The 22,229-nt window shown below is 36.0% G+C and overlaps 1 pseudogene; it reads right to left on the bottom strand.

The window, feature by feature from the left end:
* Positions 1-50: 50 nt before the first annotated feature.
* On the bottom strand, positions 51-21,452 carry LOC120202213 (annotated as a pseudogene).
* Between the last annotated feature and the right edge of the window lie 777 nt (positions 21,453-22,229).

Here is a 22,229-nt window from a genome sequence, read left to right as displayed (position 1 = left end):
TGATGCAAGGAGACGATGATGATGACGAACACTTTTTGGCATCATCGTCTCTAACCTTTCGACACTCAGTTAGGGTAAGGTAACCTGCAATAAACAAGCATTCCAACATGAACTCGGACAAAGCTATGGCAGAAATCACTACACCAAAAAGGGTTTTTCATGTAATTAGGAACAAAAATTTAAATTACGATTTGTATTATAGCGGTAACGATATTGACCAAAACCGTTATTAGATGACCGTGATATCAGAGTGACCACAACATCTATTATATCCACAATCGTGAGCAACGCAAGTAATTGAAATTTAAATCCCTGATTATGAATGCTGTTAAATTGAGTTTTACCCCAATCTGAGAGAGAAGTCAGAGCTAAAGGTTCTCCATGCATGGTCGGTGGTCTCTGATGTTGGGCCTTCACATGAGATGAATTCTCCATCTACCAAAAATCAACTTTTTCCATCAAATGAAATGAAAGCAGCAAGAAACTAAGACAAGTTTTTTTTTCTTCCACATGATATACACTCACTTTCTGTTTCAATTGATGGTTTTCTTCTATCAGTTCTGCTCCCTTCACATTCAACAAGAGAACAAGTAATTTATCATTTGACGAAGAAAGAGAGAGAGAATAATGGGAATAAAAAAAGTGTGTATATATATATAATTCGTTAATGTTTGTTTAAATAGTGATTTTGACATTTTATTTTGAAGTATTTTGATTCTAATATTTCATTTTTAGGTAAAAAGGTCACTCAATAGATAGAAGTTGTTAGTCAACAAACTGTTGATGCTCTAAAGTAAGATCATTTTTCCTAAAATGAAATTTTATGGGTTAAAATACTCTAAAAAAATAAGGATTAAAATGATTATTTTATCAAATGTTATGGAATTCTTTTACTTAAAATAAAACATTATGAGCCAAATTGACTATTTAGTGAAACAATTAAGACAATTTTTTTACATTATTCCTAATATAGTATTTACTTTTATATTTATATAGAGTATCAACAACTATTGCAAGGTAGCTATTTTATTACCTTCATTTTGAGGGTGTTGATTTCTTTGAAAAACCTTTCATCCTGAAACATAAAAAAGTAATCACCATTTAAATCACAATCAAAAACTTCACATAAAAACCTAGCTTACTGAGAAAGAGAGGGTGAGTTGAAACCTTTGTTTGCGAGACTCGGTTAAGGCCTCCTTCAAGTAATTTCTCTAGCTCTTTTAATTCTTCTAAATCTAACCCATGGAGCTCCTCTCCTCTCAGCCGTCTATTAATGAAAGGATGAGCACAACATCACATGCATGGCATAAGCTTATACATTGCAACAACAGAAACAGCAATAACATTCAGGTTTACCTCAGTTCACTGGTCTTTTCTGCTATTTCCTTGCTCAACATGGCACATGTGCTGCTTTGAAGCTTAAACAAGAAGAAGCAAAAAAAGATCAGATTCTTAGAATGAAATGGTTTTCATCTTCCCTGGAAATGGAGATTAGAGAATGTGGTTTTATGCATATCAAGCATTTGCAAGGGACACCAACTTTGAATTGGAATGTGAAGTTGCATTTTTCAAGGTCTTAAATTCTTAGTATTGGAGCTGTTATTCCTAGAATAACTAGTTTACATGTGGCTTTATTCTAGCTATGCAGTTAGCTAGATTGGAGAGTTGTTAGTAGGTGGTTAGTTAGTCTGTCAGGGTTAAGAGACTGAGGTTAGTTTCGTGAGCTGTATATAAGCATTAATCTTTGTACACAAGTAAATTCAATATAATCTTTCTATATTTTCTATCATTCTCAACATGGTATCTTTCGCTTCTGGTCTTGGGGTTTCTTCTTTTATTTCCGTTGCTTAATTCTTTTTGGGGGTTCTCGTTGTTCGGGGCTCCGATGGATAGCTCGTTCAGTAGTGTGAAAGACTTCTCAACAAGAAGGTTAACGTTGTTTTAAACGAAATGAATTTCCTGTTGGGGAAGCAGCAGGTTTTTCTCACGATCCGCAGTCACCGTCTTGAATGACTCTTAACTGGTGCAATTCAAGCTCCTCCTCCGATGGTCAGTGGTGAGAACGGTGAAGAATAGCCGAACGATGTTTATGAGGATTTTATCACACAAGACAGTGCCCTGGCATGGTTGTTGTCCACGACTAGCCCTCAACTTCTTCCCCAGTTTATTGGAGCCGAAACTGCAATGGCTGTATGGAAAACAATTCTTCAATTTTTTGAGAATCTGTGGTGATGAGCTTGCATTATAAGTTTCAGTCGTTGAAGAAGGGTATGGATAGCATGCGCGTTTATCTTTCTCGTGTGAAAGAGGTGTGTCACTCTCTCATCCCGTGGAAACACGATTCCACATGTTGAACACGCTGTAAGCATTTTGAAAGGGTTACCCAAGAGAATATCAATCCTTCATTGCAGTTATCACTACGTTGAAAGAAACTCTCTCGTCGGAAAGCATCTATTTTATGCTTATAAATGTTGAAACGCAACTGGAAGGGTTTGATGAGCAGTTGGATTCCGTACCGATGAGTGCCAATTTTGTTCAGAAGGCTAATGGGCATTCAAATACTTCGCATGGGAGAAATGATCATAAAGCAGCTCATTCTTCGAATGCTTTTGATGCTAGAAGTGCTGGTAGGGGTCATGGTCGAGACCAAGTGCAGTGTCAGCTTTGCGGAAAAAATAGGTCATTTGGTTAATCGGTGTTGGCACCGTTATGATGAGGATTTCTCGTGTTTTTCCTATAATAGTCGAGAAGAATACAAGGATCATTCTGGGTTTGTAAGTGCTCAATATTCCACCTCGGACAATAATACTTCGAGTTGTAAGTGTTGTTCCAAAAACGATCTAGCAGTCGGTTATAATCCAATGACGTGACAACCGGTGTTGATCATTGGGTAATCGACTCCGGAGCTACCCACCATGTCACACCTGATGCCGCTAATATCTCAAGTTCAATAGAGTTTCGAGGACAAGGTAAACTTATTATCGGTAATAATGAATCTCTTTTTCTTTTTTTTTCTCAGTAAGAGAAAAATTTATTATAAAATAAAATTTACTTAGACTGAAAGCCTCATTACAGACTTCTATAATCTTAAGTGGGGGAAAAGAATACTTACAACTAGAGAAAATAGACTTATAACCGCACAAGAAAGCTATTGTCAATATAACGAGACTACACTAGCACTAATCTGACAAACTTACAGCACCAACAAAAACAACTCAATATGACACAAAGTTAAATAGAACTTCAACGAGACCTATTACCCCCAAGCCTTAAAGATTGATTCGCTCTATATCCATATTTCGCCGACCAAGCAGCCATCCCATTACATTTTCTCTCCACAAGTGATAATTTAATCTTACCGATGAATTGACAAAGCATCTAATTCCAACATCCAGGCCACAAAATCCAAGGACACTATAATAGAATATCGATCCAAATTAAGACCAAACAAGACTCGATCTCCACTAAAATGATGCCATGCCCACCCACTTGCCTCCTTGTACAGATCCAATGTTGTTTTATACAAAACTCATGCCCACCCACAAGCCAAACGGCTTCCATCTCTCGCATCGCCTTGCTATCCCAACATCAACCTGCCAACCCAGGACCAATCTGCCAAGGTACGAGGCAATCTCGAATAAGTAAATTTCAACCAGATTCAACTATAAGACAAAAAACAACACAACTACCACCGGACTTTAAATTTGATGATCAAGATAACCATCTACTACCAACCAAACAACCAGCCCACTGCGATTTCTCTCTACAAAACAATTTGAGCTTTTCTTACGTGCACCAATTAGAAAATGAAGCAGCAAGTCCTGTCTTTTCTGGTTCAGCTCCTATCACTCCAGAAAGTACACCTGGCACGACTGAAAGTGTGCTTGTTGAGGTTGATGCAGTGTCTCGAGTGTTGAGCATATTCTGGAAGGTGCCAGCTTAGCACGGTTGTTATCCAGCTCAGCATAGTTAGTTAGTAGACTAACAACTTTAGTTAGTTAGTAGACTAACAACTTTAGTTAGTTTGTTATGACGCGTATGTTGTATAAATAACCAGAGCAATGTAATCTTCAACAATAATGAAAACCATCATTCTTGATATATTTCTGCACTGCTTTCTCAACATGGTATCTTTCGCCATTGGTCTTGGAGACATCATCTTTCCGTTGCTTCTCTGATAGCTGCTGGTTTGGATGCTTCTCGTGATTTTTCTCTTTCGGTCATGGAAGCTGAGGATGTTGAGCATAGTCTAGTCCTTGGAGACTCCTCGAGAAGCAATCATCTATTCACAAACAAGAAAATCAACATTGTCCTTGATGAAATGAACTTTCTGCTGTGGAAACAGCAAGTTCTCTTAACAGTGAGTAGTCATTGCTTGGAACGATTACTCACTGGAGAACTTAACCCTCCACCAGCTCAGATTCAGTCTTGTGATGGCGATTTTGAAGTCAATGAAGATTATGAAATCTTTGTTGCACAGGACAATGCTTTAGCTTCATGGTTATTGGCCACAATTAGTGATCATATACTTCCACAATTTGTTGGTGCAATAACTGTTGCGGATGTATGGTCAACTGTTCTCAAGTTCTTTGCCAATCGATCAACAATGACTGTAATGAGCCTTCATTGTAAGCTACGATCGATTAAGAAAGGTGACGAGAGTATGAGGTCATACCTTACTCAAATCAAAGAAGTACGCGATGCGTTGGCTGCGTGTGGAAGTGCAATCTCAGATCTTGAGTAAATAGTAACCATATTGAATGGTTTACCATTTGAGTATCAACCGTTTATGGAGGTTATCACGGCGAGTAAGAAGCCTTCTCGCTTGATGGGGTAAAATCTGTGCTGGTTGATGCTGAGGCGCAACTCAAGAGTTTTCAGATTCAAAATCAAGCGACAATGAGTGCAAATGTTGTTCACATGCATAATGGTAATCAAGATTCTAGGCGTGCTAGTCAGTACAATCGGCCTTATTGTTCGAATGGAAGGACTGGAGCTAGATCAGGTGCTCATGGTCGTGGACGCTCTAGACTTCAATGCCAGCTATGTGGTAAAACTGGCCATTCAGTGGATAGATGCTGACATCGGTTTGATTAGAGTTTTCCAGGAGTATTAGCATGCAAAGATGAGTACAACGATGAGTTTACTACTGTACACATTAATTCATGCGAGGTGGCGAATGGTTGTCTCTCGTGCAACAATACTCGGGCTTAGGCTCATGTGCCCTCGTCAACCTCAGATAGGTGGATAGTAGACTCGGGAGCTACGCATCATGTCACACCTGAAGCTTCTAAGGTGGTTGATGGCTCGAATATTCTGGTCCAGGTAAGCTGGTCGTGGGCAATGGCCATTCTTTAGACATATGCAAGGCTGGAACTGTTATGCTTAGTACTAAGAATCGAACTTTGTTTCTTCATAATCTTCATGTCATTTCTGTAACTAAAAACCTTCTTTCTATCTCAAAGTTTGTTAGAGACAATGATACTACTTTGAGTTTCATGCGAAGAGTTATCTGGTTAAAGATAAAGCTATTGGTGCGATGTTGTTGCAAGGGCGAAAGAGTGGAGGTTTATATCAATTTGATGCTACAGTAGGAGATCAACATATCAATGCAGGTGGATGTTTAGAAATAAATGTAGCTCATAAAATGCATAATGATATGGAAAATGCCTATGCCTTGTGGCACATGAGACTTGGGCATCATGCACATGCTTCTCTTGTAAAGGCTTGTAAGAATGTTGGCCTTGAGTTTCCCACTGATGCAAGTGCAGTTGATAATGGTGTTTGTGTTGCTTGTAAGATGGGAAAAAGTCATAAGATTCCTTTCAATGAATCTTTTACAGTGTATACAAATCCATTCCAGCTTGTTTTTTTAGATTTATGGGGATCCTCTCACATTGCTTCAAATAATTTTTTTTTGATAAGAATTGAAGGCCTCGTTAAAAACTCCCTTCGTAATTAATGGAGCTTGGAGAAAGCTCCTTAATCATTGAAAGGAGGAAAAGAGCGCATTAGGATTTTATTCAACAACATAAAATATATAAGAAACAACCAGACCACACCCCCATCAAACCATAAACAACATAAAGCGCTCGAAACCCAAAGCAAACCAAAACTATAACAGAAACCTACTCAAAATCAACACAGCAGTACCCTAGATCAGAGGGTGAGTCCTAATTCCCAAACTAGCAATACTATTACAAAGGATCAACCACAACAAACCCATCGAAAAAGCACAAAACATTACAAGAAGCCTGTTACACTTAACCGATCCCCTGTTTAGCTAACCTGTCAGCCTCCAAATTACAGCTCCTAGGAATCCATCTAAGAACGACCCCCTTAGCAATAATAAGAGCTTCAATATCCTCCACCAGATCACTGAAAAATGAAGGGGCAGTTTGCAGCTTTAAAATCCAATCCACTGCACATTTGCAGTCGCTCTCAATAATAAGTCTTCCCTTCTTAGCCTAATTTGAAGAATAGAAAAAACCAATCCTTCCTTAATAGCTTTCAGTTCAGTCAAAATAGGCAAACCAGGCCCTACTGCAGAAGAGAAGGAAGCTAAAGAGCCGCTGAAAGAGTCTCTCAAGACACCACCAATACCCCCTTGCATCCCATCGCCAGTCACTGCTCCATCAACATTGAGTTTAAACATATCCGATGGAGGAGGAGACCAACCAATAACCTTCTTAGGACCAGAAGTAATGAGAAAAGAATCTGCCCTCGTAGGATCCCCTACTAAAAGGTCTGTCTGAATCCGAACCGAAGGATGTTTAGCTAAGAACCATTTCGCCAATCTAAATCTAGTGATAAAATTCAGAACTGAACTGTCACATTTTCCATTTTCAAAAACAACCAGATTTCTTGCCTTCCAGATTGACCAGAAAATAACAGTCGGAATAAACCTCCAAATGATAGAATTATGCCTAAGATTAGACCATGAGCAGAGAATAGAGGAAGTATCTTGATGCAGAGCAGTAGAAATATCCCATAACCTTAGAAATTTACACCACAATCCCGAAGCAACAGAACACGTTAAGAACATGTGAGCTATAGTTTCATCCTGGGAATTACATAATGGACACAGTACTTCCGTTAGAGGGATCCCTCTTTTCTTTAATTCCACTATAACTGCTATTTTCTGATGGCAAATCTGCCATAAGAAGGTTTGAACTCTAGGCGAAGCCAAACCATCCCAAACCCACTTCTTCCACTCAAAACTCTCTTCAGAACTATCATATAACGACAGTCTACAAGCTTTGTCCGAGAACATGCCATCCCCCTTACCCGACCACCCCAGGAAATCATCAACAGAACATGACAGTTTAGTCTTGTCAATCAACAACATTAGATCGATCCACTGGTCCAATTCCCAATCACACAAATTCCTTCTAAGCTGGATGTTCCAAACCCAAACATTATCTACATACCCACCAAACTCAGAGACCTTCCCCCATTTATTTGTAAACAAAGCAAAAATTCTGGGAAATTGATGATTTAAAGGCAGACTAGTGATCCAAACATCAGTCCAGAAAGCAATCGACTGACCATTTCCCACTTGGATCTTTGAATTATCTCTCAAACAGTCACCGATCTGATCATTCTTCGAAAAGTTACTTAGGATGCCTTTCCAAATCCAAGAATCAAAAGGAGAAGCCGCATCTGAAATAGAAAGGGACAGGACATCAACATTGTTTTTGCAGCAGATCAACTCCTTCCGCAAGCTTCTTTTTTCATTTGCAAATTTCCAAATCCATTTCCCAAGTAGGACTCTATTTATCACCCTTAAATCAAGGATTCCCAAGCCACCCTCTTCAATAGGTTGACAAACCAACTTCTAACTCACCCAATGAATTCGTTCTTATCAAGGTCTTCACCCCAAAGGAAGTTAGCCATCAAGAATTCAACTTCTTAGTCACTTTGAGAGGAATCTTGAAAATAGATAAAAAAAAGATCGGCAAGGATGAAAGCACAGATTTAACTAGAACAAGTCTACCCGCCAACAACAATGATTTTGCTTTCCAACCTGCTAGTCTTTTATTAAAATTCTGGAAAACAGGATCCCATATACTCTCTGAATTCTTCCTAGTGGCAATCGGTAGACCAAGATAAGACATAGAAAAGGACCCCACTCCACAGCTCGCTTTCGTAGCCCATTCTTTAACCAGGTCAACATCCATATTAACTCCAAATAAAAAACTCTTAGACAAATTTAAATGTAACCCAGACATGACCCCGAAAATCCTCAATACTCTTCTAATATTTAAAATCTGCATTGGAGAATCTCTGCAGAAAAGGATTAAATCATTTGCGAACTGTAAATGAGTCAAATGAAATGAGTTACCAACCCTACCAATGCTGAACCCTTGAAAAAGACCTAAATCAGCAGCTTTAATCATCATAAGATGTAACATTTCCCCCACTAGATTGAACAGGAGTGGTGAAAGACTGCACCCTTGTCTCAACCCTTTACTAATATGGAATTCGTCAGTAAGACAGCCATTAACTAACACCGAGATAGAAGCTGAAGAAACACAACGTTTAATCCATGAGATCCATTTTCCCCAAAACCCATAACCTTCAATATTCTGAATAGGATAGGCCACTCAACCGAATCATATGCCCTACTAAAATCCGCTTTGAAAACAACTCCTTTTCTCCCTAGTTTTCTCCAATATTCAATGCCTTTATTTGCCAGAAGCGCACAATCAATCAGTTGTCTACCCGGAATAAAAGCGAATTGTGAAGGGCTTACCAAGCTATTAACAACAGAGACAAGCCTTTTCGATAGCACCTTAGAAATGATCTTATAAAGGCTGCCAACAAGACTAATAGGCCTGAAATCTTCAATTCCCTCTGGATTCGCTTTCTTAGGGATTAGAGTAATAAAAAAATGATTCACTCCCTTTTCCCATTCTTTACCTCTATGAAAATCTTGGACAAATTGCATGATATGCTCCTTCAAAATGGACCAATTTTTTTTTAAAAAAAACCCATAGAAAACCCATCCGGACCAAGTGCCTTAGCACTATACGAATAAAAGATAGCTTCCCACACTTCCTGTTCAGAAAAGTCCACCTCTAACCCAGCCTTTTGTTCCTCTGTCAATTTGTTGAAATTCAGATTACATTCATCCACTTCCAGAGCTGAATTCGAATTGTAGTTGACTTTAAAAAACTCGGAGATAATTGATCTAATCTGATTAGGAGTAGTAATATCTTCCCCATCCACTTTCAAAGACGAAATGGCATTCACTCTACTCCTATTAAGAGCACATAAATGATAAAACTTGGTATTTCTATCCCCATCCTTGATCCATTTAAGTCTTGATTTTTGGAACCAGATGCTCTCCTCCTTCCTATGCAAACCCCACAATTCATTCCTCCAAGTCAATAAATGACCCCAATCTTGTGCAGAAATCCTCCCACCCTAACACCTCAATTCCAAATCATTTATCCTATTCTCCAGATCTGAAATCTGTTTAGAGAACCCCATATTATTACTGTTAGGCCACTTTTTAATCACTTTCTTAGTTCCTTGAAGAATACTCAGCATACCCCTACGAGCATTCTGCATCTTTAAATCATACACAACATTCTTTACCACCCCATCAAACCCATCCTCCTCTAGTAAGTAATTAAAAAACCGGAAAGGTTTAGGACCCCAATTTTTGAAATCATCCTCAAGTACTATAGGGTTATGATCAGATAAAGATTTCGGCAACACTTTTTGAATAACTTTTGGAAATACCTGAAAAAAGCACCACTTAACAGAAAACGATCTAATCTAATCCACGTGGAAGCGTCTCTATTATTGCACCATGTAAATCTCCCTCCGACTAACGGTAATTCCATAAGATTTAAATTTAAGATAAAGTTGGAGAATAAGTCCACCGAATGCCAATTTTGAGCCACTCCATTTTCTCCTCGGGACCTAGATAGGCGTTGAAGTCCCCCCTAGGCATACAGGCAAATCCTGGTTGTGCATAAAACTCATCAACTCTCCAAAGAACTCATCTTTATCAGCCTCAACCGATGGACCATACACATTAACAACAACACATTCAAAGTTAACCAACTTAAACTTTCCTGATAACGCAATGAATCTATTCTGTTTAAATTCCCTACTAACTTCAAACAATTTTCATCCCACAAGCATATTAACCCCCCTGCCGAACCAGTAGCTGGCTGAAAGCTAATACCTTTCATGCAATTAACCCCCAACTTCCTCAATAAACCCTTTCGACATTTATTCAATTTAGATTCCTAAATAAACATAATTACCGGTTTGACTTTTGATACTAATCTTGCAACTGCTCTTATTTTTTCTTTTTTTCAAGCCCCCTAACATTCCATGAAATCAATCTGATTTGTGACATAATTATCAATATCAGCAAAACCTGACCATCCTGAAAACAACAATTAAAGACCTCCTAATAGGCCCATTCAGCTCCATCTTCAAGATCTCCTCTTCCAAGACATGATTTCCCCCTTTGAAAGAGATCCCCAACATATCACAGACTTCCCTAGTAGCAGCAACTTCCAATCTTGCTTCCACAAATTTGTTAGGTTACTCAGAAGTAGCACTATTTTGATCCAATATTGCTTCAAATAATTTTTATTATTATGTTTCTTTTTTCGATGCTTGCACAAGATATTGTTGGTTGTATTTGTTGAAAACAAAAGACCAAGTGTTATAGACATATTAGTCGTTCCATGAAATGGTTAAGACTCAGTTTAATACTGTGGTTAAAGAAGTACAAATAGATTGGGGGTGAGTATCGATCCATATCACCTCTGTTGACAAAGCTAGGTGTTCATCATCGATTGTCCTGCCCATACACTTTTGAGCAGAATGGAGTGGTTGAAAGGAAACATCGCCATATCATTGAATCAGCTCTTGTGTTGATGGCTCAAGTATCGTTACCGTTTAAATTCTGGTCATATGCAGTAAGCACTGCAGTTCACCTAATAAATCGAATTCCCACACGTGTTTTACAAGGAAAATCTCCTTTTGAGGTACTACATAATAAGCTACCTGAGTATGAATTCTTGAAAGTGTTCAGTTATAGATGTTTTCCTCATCTTCGACCCTATCAAAGTCACAAACTAAGCTATCGCTCACAACCATGCACGTTTCTTGGATATAGCTCACAACACAAGGGATACCAATGCATGGCTTCTGATGGGAGAATCTACATATCGAGGCATGTCGTTTTTGATGAACTATTTTTTCCTTTTGCAGGAAACAAGATGCTTGTGTTCAAAGTAATAGACAAAATGTTGTAAAATCGCCCATGCAACTACCTGTGGTTGATGGTGCTGAAAGGGTCTGCGCGCAACCGGGTGTGCTACATGAAAACCAACAGGGTCAGCCACCTTGTGTATGGATTTTGTCATGGGGTCTCAAATGAGGAACAACAAGTGTACAGTTCTAGTTCCTCTTCAAGCTCAGCTAGGGGAAGCATAGGACACTCGAATGCGAGTGAGAGAAGCACTCTAAATCAACTGCCTAATGATGTTGGTCTGACTCAAAGTGAGACATAAGAGATGCAACACGGTTGTACACAAGAGATGCAACACGGTTGTAATGAAGTGCAGTCAGTGGTTGTTCTGTCATTGGACATTCGATAATGACCAAAGCAAATGTGGCATTTTTAAGCCAAAACTCTACTCCATGGTTCATACAGAAGCTGAGAAAGAACCGTGTTCAATATATGAAGCATTGCAATCTCCTCAATGGAAGGAAGCAGTCCATGCAGAATATGAACCACTGGAACGAAATAACATGTGGTCACTAGTCACTTTACCTGAAGGGAGATCAGTAGTGGGTTGCAAGTGGATTTTTCGAATAAAAAGGAACGTTGATGGGTCTGTCTAGAGGTATAAGGCCAGGCTTGTGGCCAAAGGTTTTACTCAAATTCCTGGGCAAGATTTTCAAGAAACCTTCATCCCAGTTGTCAAGTCTTCCACCATTAATGTCATACTATCACTTGCAGTTCAAAACAAATGGCAACTAAGGAAAGTGGATGTAAATAATGCCTTTTTAAATAGAGATCTTCATGAGGATGTCTTTATGCAACAACCTCAAGGCTTTGAGAAGAAAGCATCAGATGGCTCTCGAATAGTGTGCAAATTACATAAAGCATTGTATGGACTTAGATAAGCCCCGAGAAACTGGATTGCTAAGTTGAGAAGTTATGTGCTTAGCATTGGATTCAAAAGTACACAGGCTGATAGTTCGCTTTTTATCAAGCGAGAAAGTGGGAGAGTGTTGTATGTCTTGGTTTATGTTGATGATATAATCATCACATGTTGCTCAAATGATGAGGTCGAAAAAGTGGTTGAACTTTTGAACAAAAAATTCTTCCTAAAAGACCTTGGAATTTAGTTATTTTCTTGGTATTGAGGTTAAGCATGCAGGAGGTGTTGCTTTTCTAAGTCAGAAGAAATAAATAATGGAACTGTTAACCAAGACAAGTATGGAAAGTGTTGCCTCAACACCAACACCCATGATATCTTCTCTTAAGCTCTTCAAAGAGTCGGGTGATCAGCTGAATGATGCAAAAGAATATCGAAGTCTAGAGGGATCTCTCTTGTATGCTTGTCATACAAGGCCAGATATTGAGTTTAGTGTAAACAAGCTGGCTCAATTTATGCATGCTCCCCGAGAATAGCACTTTGCTGCAGTAAAACGGGTCTTGCGTTATCTTCAAGGGACGGTTGACTATGGACTGGTTTTTTCTCCGAGTGATGAACCGATTCAACTAACAGTATTTGCAGATGCTGATTGGGGGTAGTGTAGATGAAAGGCGCTCTATATCAGGGTGATGTGTGTATCTAAGAGGCAATTTGGTTATGTGGAGTTCAAGGAAACAGAAGATGTGTCCAAGTCTACTACTGAGGCGTTAATAACTGACATAGGAATTCAAATGCAAGCTTCACCAGTCATTTGGTGTGATAACTCAAGTGCAATTGCAATGAGTGAAAATCTTGTGTATCATTCGAAAACTAGAACTGATGTTCATTTTGTTAGGGAGAAAGTAGCAGCAAGAAGTTGAAGATCAATTATGTACCTACGAAACATCAGGTGGCTGATGGATTAACTAAAGCATTAACAAAGGATAGTTTTGCTGCATTTCGACAGAAGCTGGATTATGGTCATTTGAAGAGCTGAACCAGCAGGGAGGTGCTGAGCATCGTTCTAAAGAGCTGAAGCAGTAGGGAAGATGTTGAGGATATTCTGGAAGGTGTCAACTCAGCACGGTTGTTATCCAGCTCAGCATAGTTAGTTAGTAGACTAACAACTTTAGTTAGTTTGTTATGACGTGTATGTTGTATAAATAACCAGAGCTATGTAATCTTCAACAATAATGAAAACCACCATTCTTGATATATTTCTGCACTACTTTCTCAACACGCAGTACTTTTGTTCACACTTCCGCTGAAGCATGACCTAGTGAGCAGGGTTCAAATCGCAGTCGCGGTCGCGTTTTCGGTTATTTCGGATTTACTGTGATTGAGGCCGTTGCAGGCGCTATTACGACCGTAGCGGGTAACTTGGACGGCGGCGAAACCGCTATATCACGGCCGAAATCGCGGTCGCGGACCGTTTTTTAAAACCTGCTAGTAAGAACTCTAGTAATAGTTAGCCTACAAGTGATGTTAGTCTACATGTTAATCCTGTCATATCACAAAGCCACCACCCAATATAAACAAGAGTAAATTGAGGTGCCAAAAACCTACACAAGTTATTTTAAAGATGAGGTGCCAACAAGTGTGCATGAAGCCATGCAATCGGCTAAATTGAGGGATACGGTACATACTGAGTTCGATGCTCTTCAAAAGAACAAGACATTGTCCTTGTGAGATTACCTGAAGGTAAAGTAGCAGTTGGTTGCAAAATGGTTGTTTAAGTTAAAGCGTAATCCCGATGGAAACAGTGCACATGTATAAAATCCGTCTGGTCGCCAAAGGTTTTTCACAAGTTCCCGATTATGACTTCGTTGAAACGTTCAGCCCTGTAGTGAAGTTCTCTTTAAATACAGTTTTGGAATTGGCAGTGACAAACAAATGGGAGCTTAAACATGTGGACGTTAACAATGCACTTCTCAATAGAGATTTGGGCGAGGATATTTACATACAACAGCCACCATGGTTCGAGCAATTTGTTTAAGATAGTGCTCGACTCGTTTGTAAGCTAAAGAAGGCTCTATATGGGTTATGAAAAACACCCTGAAACTGGCATACTAAGCTTAGAAACACTTTGTTTAAAATTGGGTTTAAGCTCACTCGGGCAGATTCTTCTCTCTTTGTTAATGGTGAAGGCAGTAAGTGTACGTATGTTCTCGTCTACGTGGACGATATTGTCATAACAGGCCACTCTTCTCAATGGATCAATAAGGTGGTAAAGATGCTAGGTGATAGGTTCTCGTTAAAAGATCTAGGCGAGCTAAGTTTTTTCCTAGGGATCGAGGTTAAACGGTGTAAGGAGTCGGTCACACTAAGCCAAAAGAAGTTTGTGTTGAGTTGCTTGAGAAGACTAGGATGAAGAATGTTGCCCATGTTCTACGCCTATGATTTTGTCACCAAAATTACCCCTATATGAAGGTGAGTTACTTAACTATGCTAGTGAATACCAAGGAATAATAGGTTCTTTACCGTATGTTTTTCATATGAGGCCTGACCTTGCATATAGTGTTGGAAATGTGGCTCAGTTCATGCATGCACCCCGAGTGCCACATCTCACTGCTGTGAAGAGACTATTATCTATCAGACACAATTAACTATGGACCTCATTTCATAAACCATTTGAGACCGACGTGACAATTGCAACATTTACAAATGTAGATTAAGGATCAGACATAGATGATCGACGATAAACATCTGGATATGGAGTGTTCGTTAGTAAATGCCTTGCGGCATAGTGCTCAAAGAAACAAAAATCAGTCTCAAGATCTACCATGGAAGCTGAGTATAAGAGTATAGTCAATGCAGTTGCTGAAATCAGGTGAGTGAAAGCCTTATTGACTGATCTTGGTTTGCCCTAACCCGAGGAGCTCGTTGTTTGGTGCGATAACATAGACATGGATATACACTTTGGGAGAGAAAAGGTAGTTTCCAAACAACCTCAAGTGAACTACGTTCCAACTTCCTATCAAATTGCTTATGGGTTTATCAAACCGTTGTCCAAAACTTTCTTTGAAGACTTCCACGTGTGTGTGCAAGTTGTCTAAAGGAAGAAGACATAAAGAAGCAAAGGGAATATCGGAGCTATTATTCCTAGAATACATAGTTTACATGTGGCTTTATTCTAGCTTTGCAGTTAGCTAAACTGGAGAGTTGTTATTAGGTGGTTAGCTAGTCTATTAGGGTTAACCAACTGAGGTTAGTTTCATGAGCTGTATATAAGAATGTGATCTCTGTACACTCGAGTCAAGTAAATTCAATATAATATTTATGTATTTTTTATCATTCTCAACACTTAGTCACTCAACTTTCATAAGGTGTTGCATATGCAACAAAATATCTATGCTATTTGGACACAAAATTAAGTGTTATTCATAAGTATGTATTTTTAATGAAGAATTTTGATGCATTTGATTGCAGGAATGAAAGGAGAGGAAATGTATTAAAACAAGTTATATGTGTACTTGTTTTGTTTATTGTGTTAGTATATTATATGTTTAGATTAGAGCTGTTAAGTACGGTTAGGGTTCGAATCCTGGCACTATAACTGAAAAAATGAATTTAGAAGGTTGTTTACATATCATACATATCTAGTACTTGATCTAGGTTGATCGATTAATAGATCGAATATTAATAGTTAAACTATGTATATTATGTTTCAGTTTTCATTGATATAAAAACATATAAGCAATTACTATGTTAATAAAAATAAAAACTTACAAAACTATATCTTTTATCAATAAATATAAAAATAAAAACTTACAAAACTATAACTTTTATCAATAAATATAATTTTTTATGTTGCACAGGTTTTTAGTAGTTTAGAAAATATTTTTTTAAATAGTCTGAGTGATTATAAAATGATATTGATTCAGAATATTTTTTAATTATTGATAAAAATATATATACTTTGCAAACACAACTACTCGAACATATGTAATGTTCGAACTCAAAATTTCAGAAAATAACAATCTTCTAACCAACAACAAACAATAAAAAAGAATATAAAACATGGAAATATTATGTAACAAACTTTCTTCTAAACTTTCAGTTAAAGTTGTGAAGTTGGAATTTGAATTAGAAGAAAACAAGTATAAACGCACAATAATACAGATGCTTACACATAATTTTTAAGAGTTTTTCAAAGAAGGGCACAATCTTTTAAACAGTCAAATAAAACCTAATATTTTATAATATGTCCAAATAAGGGTATGACCTTTTAAAACAATCAGTTAAGGACCTCCCATTTTCAAATATGCTCAAATAGAGAGTAAACATCTTTTTACAACATTTTTTCTTTTTAATTTACTATTTTAGTCAATTAATTTAGGATAAACTACCTATTTGGTCACCACCTATTCATTTATTTATATTTTGGTCACCCAACTATTTTTTTCAAAAGAATACCTAATGTCATGTTTAATTTCTATTTTGGTCATCTGTCGTTAGGTTTAAATGTTATATTAAGAAATAGTGATGTGTCGTGGTATAATAATAGTTTTAGTTCTTAAAACCTACACATTTGATCAAATTAGTTATAATTTAAGTTAATTTAATAAATCTCCAATATTTAAAAATCCTATCAATTTGGTCCAATATAAAATCTCAAAATCTCTCTTCTAAATTCGATCTTCCCTAGCAATATTTCCTCAATGTCATCATTACCCGTTTGCTTAATCGTCACCATGGTGTCTCCACTCCGACTACACACCCCTCACCGACATCTTATAACATCATTCAGGCCTTATAACCACTGAACTTAGGCGCACCCTTCTTTAATTATTTTTACTCAATTTTCGAAAACTAGGTTTAAAATAAACGATTGGAATGTGGGACTAGTGAGCATCAGGCGGTTATAAAAGTAATAAATGTGGGAGAGAGAATCGATGAGAACGATGAAAAGATGGTATTCGCAGGGTGTGTGATTTGTAGAAGAGCGATAATGACAATGGATGGATGGAGGATGTAAGGTTGTGGTGAGCAAAGCTACTATAAGAGTCCGAGAAAATCATCAATGAGTGGTGAGGTTGTTCTGAACAAAGGGTTGATGAAAAGTGAAAAGTGAAAATCATCAGAAGAGCGATAATGACAAAGGTTGTTCTGATATCTGATGAGTGGTGAGGTTGTTCTGATTATCATGTGAAGATTGAGATTGAGAGATAAGTGATAAAAAATTTGTGTCCAAGTGAGAACATGGATAAATGTTAAAAGTTGAATTTGTTATTATACAAAACAACAATAACAATACCACATCATCAATTTAATCAAATTGGTGAATATTTGAGCAGATTCAAATATGTCAGGCCCTTGTTTGAAAATATAAGACCACTCTTTCAATCAAGGTAAAGGAATACCCTTATTTGAGTATATTTAAAAATATTAGTCCCTTATTTGATTATTTTGAAAGGTTAAGCCCTTATATGAGAAATCCTAATAGGTTAGGCCCTTATGTAGGTAATTTACCCAAAAAATAATATTTCAATCACTATTGGTTGAAGACATAAGTGAGAAAACTAATATTTAGAAATAGTTTTAAGTTTAGATGATTATGACTTTTATGATAATTACTTTTAAAGTATTTTTCAAGACGTTTTGCCCCATAAAATATAAAATGTTACCTCATTTTGTTAACTCCGTTAAAAATATAGGAGTAAATTACACATTTAGTCACTATTATTCTTGTGATTATATTTTGGTCACCAAACCCTTTTTCTTCAAAACCATCAATAAACTTAAGTATTTATTCCATTTTGGTCACCCAATTCAATTTGATTTATTTTTAAATTTTATAATATATAAGAATTCATTTATATCATATATTTTTACTCGATATATACATTTAATCAAGATTCTGCAACATTTCGGTCGTAACGTATGCATACAAACTATCTTCCTTAATAACGCCTGTATTCTTTTACCTTTGCACTTAAGCTGGTCTCTCATAAATTTAGGATTAGGTCTCGGCAGAATGTTATCAAATAGAGTGGTTACAGAAGCACTATCCTGGAGTTTTCCAGGGGATTCGCTTCGGCAACCATTTTGCTCTTGATGACAAGTTTAGACCTAACTCAAAAATAAGCTGGTTGTGGTATGTACATAAGCTGTTTCTGGATTCTTTTAATAGTCAGCTTTCCTTTCATCGATGATTTCCTTTTAATAATCTCAAGCACACTTGTTTCTATATCATTTTTATAATGCAAGTATACCAGCATCCTTTCACGATAGTTGCCTCGATGAGCTTATTAATTCCCCAAAAAAGTTATTTCAGAAGTATTTTTTTTCTTTCCAAGATAATTTCTCTTGCAGGTCATAGGAGTCGGAAGTAATTTTACCAAACCCATATTTATAAATGAATAATAACCCGTTTATATTTTTATTTCTTAAATTATTTATTATATTTTAATTTAATATTTCTTTTATTTAAATTTCAAGTATAAATGAATTCTTATATATTACAATGTTTAAAAATAAATCAAATTGAATTGGTGACCAAAATAGAATAAAGATTTAAGTTTAGTCATGATTTTGAAAAAAATGTTGAGTGGTCAATATAGAACCTCAAGAATAATATAATGACTAAATGTGTATTTCAATCATGTGTTTTTCAACGGAATTAACGATTTTGAGCAAACGAGGTAACGATTTACACTTTAGGGGAAAACTCGGTATAAATTATATACTTTAGGGACAATATAATGGTGCATTTAAGCCTAAAGTTAACTTTGTTGGCTTCATACACCATTTATGCCTGCATTGATTATTTTGTGTATTAAAGAAAATAGTAATTATACATAAATATTAAAATAATTTAGCATAAATGTAAATAAAAGATAATATTATAAACTTAAACTTAAACTTAAAATAATAAGAAAAATAATCTATTATAATAAACATCTTCAAATTAAGTTAAAAAATCTTCTCTTGGGTCAATTATTATAGATTTAAAACCGTTGTATGAGTGAAAATAGATGAGTGAGATTAACTCATTATTTTTCTTTCGGTGAATATCTTAACATTTTCTTTTGTTAATCTCAATCATCTATTTTCACTCGTCCAATAGTCTTAAATCTATATAAAAGTAAAATTATTTTAGATTATGAAATTCAATCTTATCCTATTTATATATATATATATATATATGATTGAAACTTAAAAAAATAAGTTGAAATATCCTTAATAAAAAAAAAGCAAGAAGAAAATGATAAAAAGATGTTCAGAGTTCTAACCTGCAGCTCAAGGGATGGAATTGAATTCAATCTGTCAATCCTTTCTGACTGCAGATTTCGCCTTTCAATCACCTGCCTCGTACTTATGATAGAGAGCAGTTTCTCAGTATTTGTAACTCATTATATATTATACCCTAAGAGATGGGGTTTCATGCCACTAATAAATATAAACCTAAGCAAACACACAGAAATTCATACCGAGTAATTGCTTAGTTTATGTAGATGCTAACACTCATTTTTATACAAAAGCAACTGATTTGCAGGTATTGGTTGTGATGAAATATATTTAGTTAAGACTATATATGCACATTAGCAAAGATATGCTCGTTCTCCAGCAAAATTTAATCATTTTTTTTATTATGTAGATGCTATGCTTAGGGTTAAATAAGTATTAAACTCTTATATCAATGACTTACATTATCAAATCAAAAGCATAATCACTTTCAAATCAGAAACTTTTCTTACTCCACCTATTTCTCCACAGTTTTGGAGTACCATGTTTTAGAAAGACCTCCAAAACTAAACCTTCTTCTTCATTGTACAAGTCTACCTACCTATGTTCCATATTTTATGAGCTGAGAAGATATTGACAATGGGATTTCATGCTGCAGAATAAAATATCAAACTTTCACGTGAAAGATATCATCTTCCATAAGGATCTCTTGGGATTCAATTTACAGTAGTACTGCCTATGTTATTATTGAACGAAGAAAGTTTTCTAATACAAATATATACGAATCCAGTACATTTCAGTCATTACGAATTATACTATTAACACACTTCTCTTGATTCTAAAGATCTTCATTCAATGCGATAATATCTTCCTCTCTCACGCTCTAAAATCTACAAGCAACGGCAAGCATAGTTTCCTATGCAAAAAAGCAGACTGAGATACAAGGTATTTAATTTTATCGCTATTGCGGACATAAAATGTATTATTACTTGCCGATATCGCAATCATTTAATAATAATTTTGGAAACTTATATGACTGTCACTGTTCCGATGATGTATCGCTGTTTAAATCACTGGTAAAGCAAGAATCAAGGCAAAACCATATAATATTGAGAGAAAAGGGAAGAAAAAGAGCCATATTTACCTGGTGCTGGAGTACTCGAAGAGCTTGCCGGTGTTTGAAAACACTAAAAGGGCAATCTCGGCGTCGCAGAGAGTGGAAAGCTCGAGAGATTTCTTGAAAAGCCCTCTTCTCCTCTTGGAGAAAGTCACCTGCCTCGCCGCTATGTTGTCGATCTTCTTGATCTGGATTTTCTGCCTCGTCATCCTCCAATTTATCCAAACCTTTTCATACAAAATCAAAACAAAGTACAATTAAAGAAAGAAAAAAACAGCAATATTACCATAAAGTGTGTTCAAAGAAGATTAAAATTTCATCAAAACACAAAAATACAATCGAAAAGCTAATAAAATATGAAAACCCACCAAGATGATTTACTTTATTAACAAGAAATCAAACTGAGGAAGAGACCCCAGAAACGAGGAAAAATTAGTTTTCACCACAGATCGAGCAAAATACAAGGAAAGTAGCAAGTTTGAGACCTGAGAAAACGTTTCCAGATATGGGAAACTGCATAAAAAAGGAATCAGTGATATAAAAAGCAAAGAGATTAATCTCTTTACAGTTTTTCTTTCCAAATTAAGCTCAGCATAAACAATACTTAAAAAAAACAATAAAATAGCAAAAGAAACCCAGACTACCTCATCATCAAAAGCTAAAGAATACAGAAAACCCTAGATGGGGGTTAGAAACTAGTTGGAAAGGATAAAAATATAGTAGCCAAAGGGGGGAAAAGGACATGAAAAACCTACCAAGCCAAGCTCATTTAGCAAGGAAAATCGAAGCAAGAACTAGTGGATGGATTGAACAGAATTTTTTTTCTGGTTTTCACATAATATATCTGCTTTTTATGAGTGGTGACACTTTACAATGGACCAGGTACAAAGCCACCAATTGTTTTCAGAGAGAGAATTTGGAAAGAAAAGAAAAAGAAAGAAGTAAATATATGGAAAGATGCCTTTTATGTACCAAACAAGGATTGAGGGACTAACTTGCAAATCAAAAAATCACCTAGTTTTAGAGAGACAGAAATAAATTTAGATTTCAATGGCCTTGTTTTGGTTAAATTCTGTGAGTCATCCTTGTATTTTTATGTTGGTGAATTTAGCTCATTCACTGTAATTATTTGGTCGTTTTTAATGTATTTATTTTCTGGAATGTGTAATTATTATGTGATTATTTTCTTAGCCAAAGTTTATACATCCTATAGATACAACTGTTAGAATTTAATTCTTCTAAAAAATAATATCTTCGGTTACCATTAAAATCACTTAATAAATTCTCCTTAGATTACGTTTTAAATATATCTTGACATGATATATATGTATACAACTTAATATTTTTATATATTTGGAGTATTTTTACATATTTAAAAAACAAAATATATCATATTTATTCAATCATAAAAGAGTATAAATGTATAGAAAATTCTACAACGCATGTCGTATACCGTAACACATTATTAAAGCGATATACTAAAACACACTACTAGTTAAATTGTTTTTATTAAGTAAATATTAAAAGGATAAATTCTACATTTTGTACCTAAGTTATCACTTTTGTTTCTTTTTAATGTCTAAATTTTAATTTTCTTAAAATCGTTAACGATAATGCTTATGTAGCATGGTATGCCAATTTTTTATTTTTAATTACCACATCATCCTTTTCTTTATTCACATATTTTTAATTAATTTTATTCAATCAATTCGGGGGTGACACATGTCAAAACCATATCACCACTT

The sequence above is a fragment of the Hibiscus syriacus genome, unplaced genomic scaffold, assembly GCF_006381635.1.
Source record: "Hibiscus syriacus cultivar Baekdansim isolate YM2019G1 unplaced genomic scaffold, ASM638163v2 tig00008289_pilon, whole genome shotgun sequence".
Classification (NCBI taxonomy): domain Eukaryota; kingdom Viridiplantae; phylum Streptophyta; class Magnoliopsida; order Malvales; family Malvaceae; genus Hibiscus; species Hibiscus syriacus.
The sequence above is the reverse complement of the archived record's forward strand: the minus strand, read 5'-3'. Positions and strand labels throughout refer to the sequence as shown.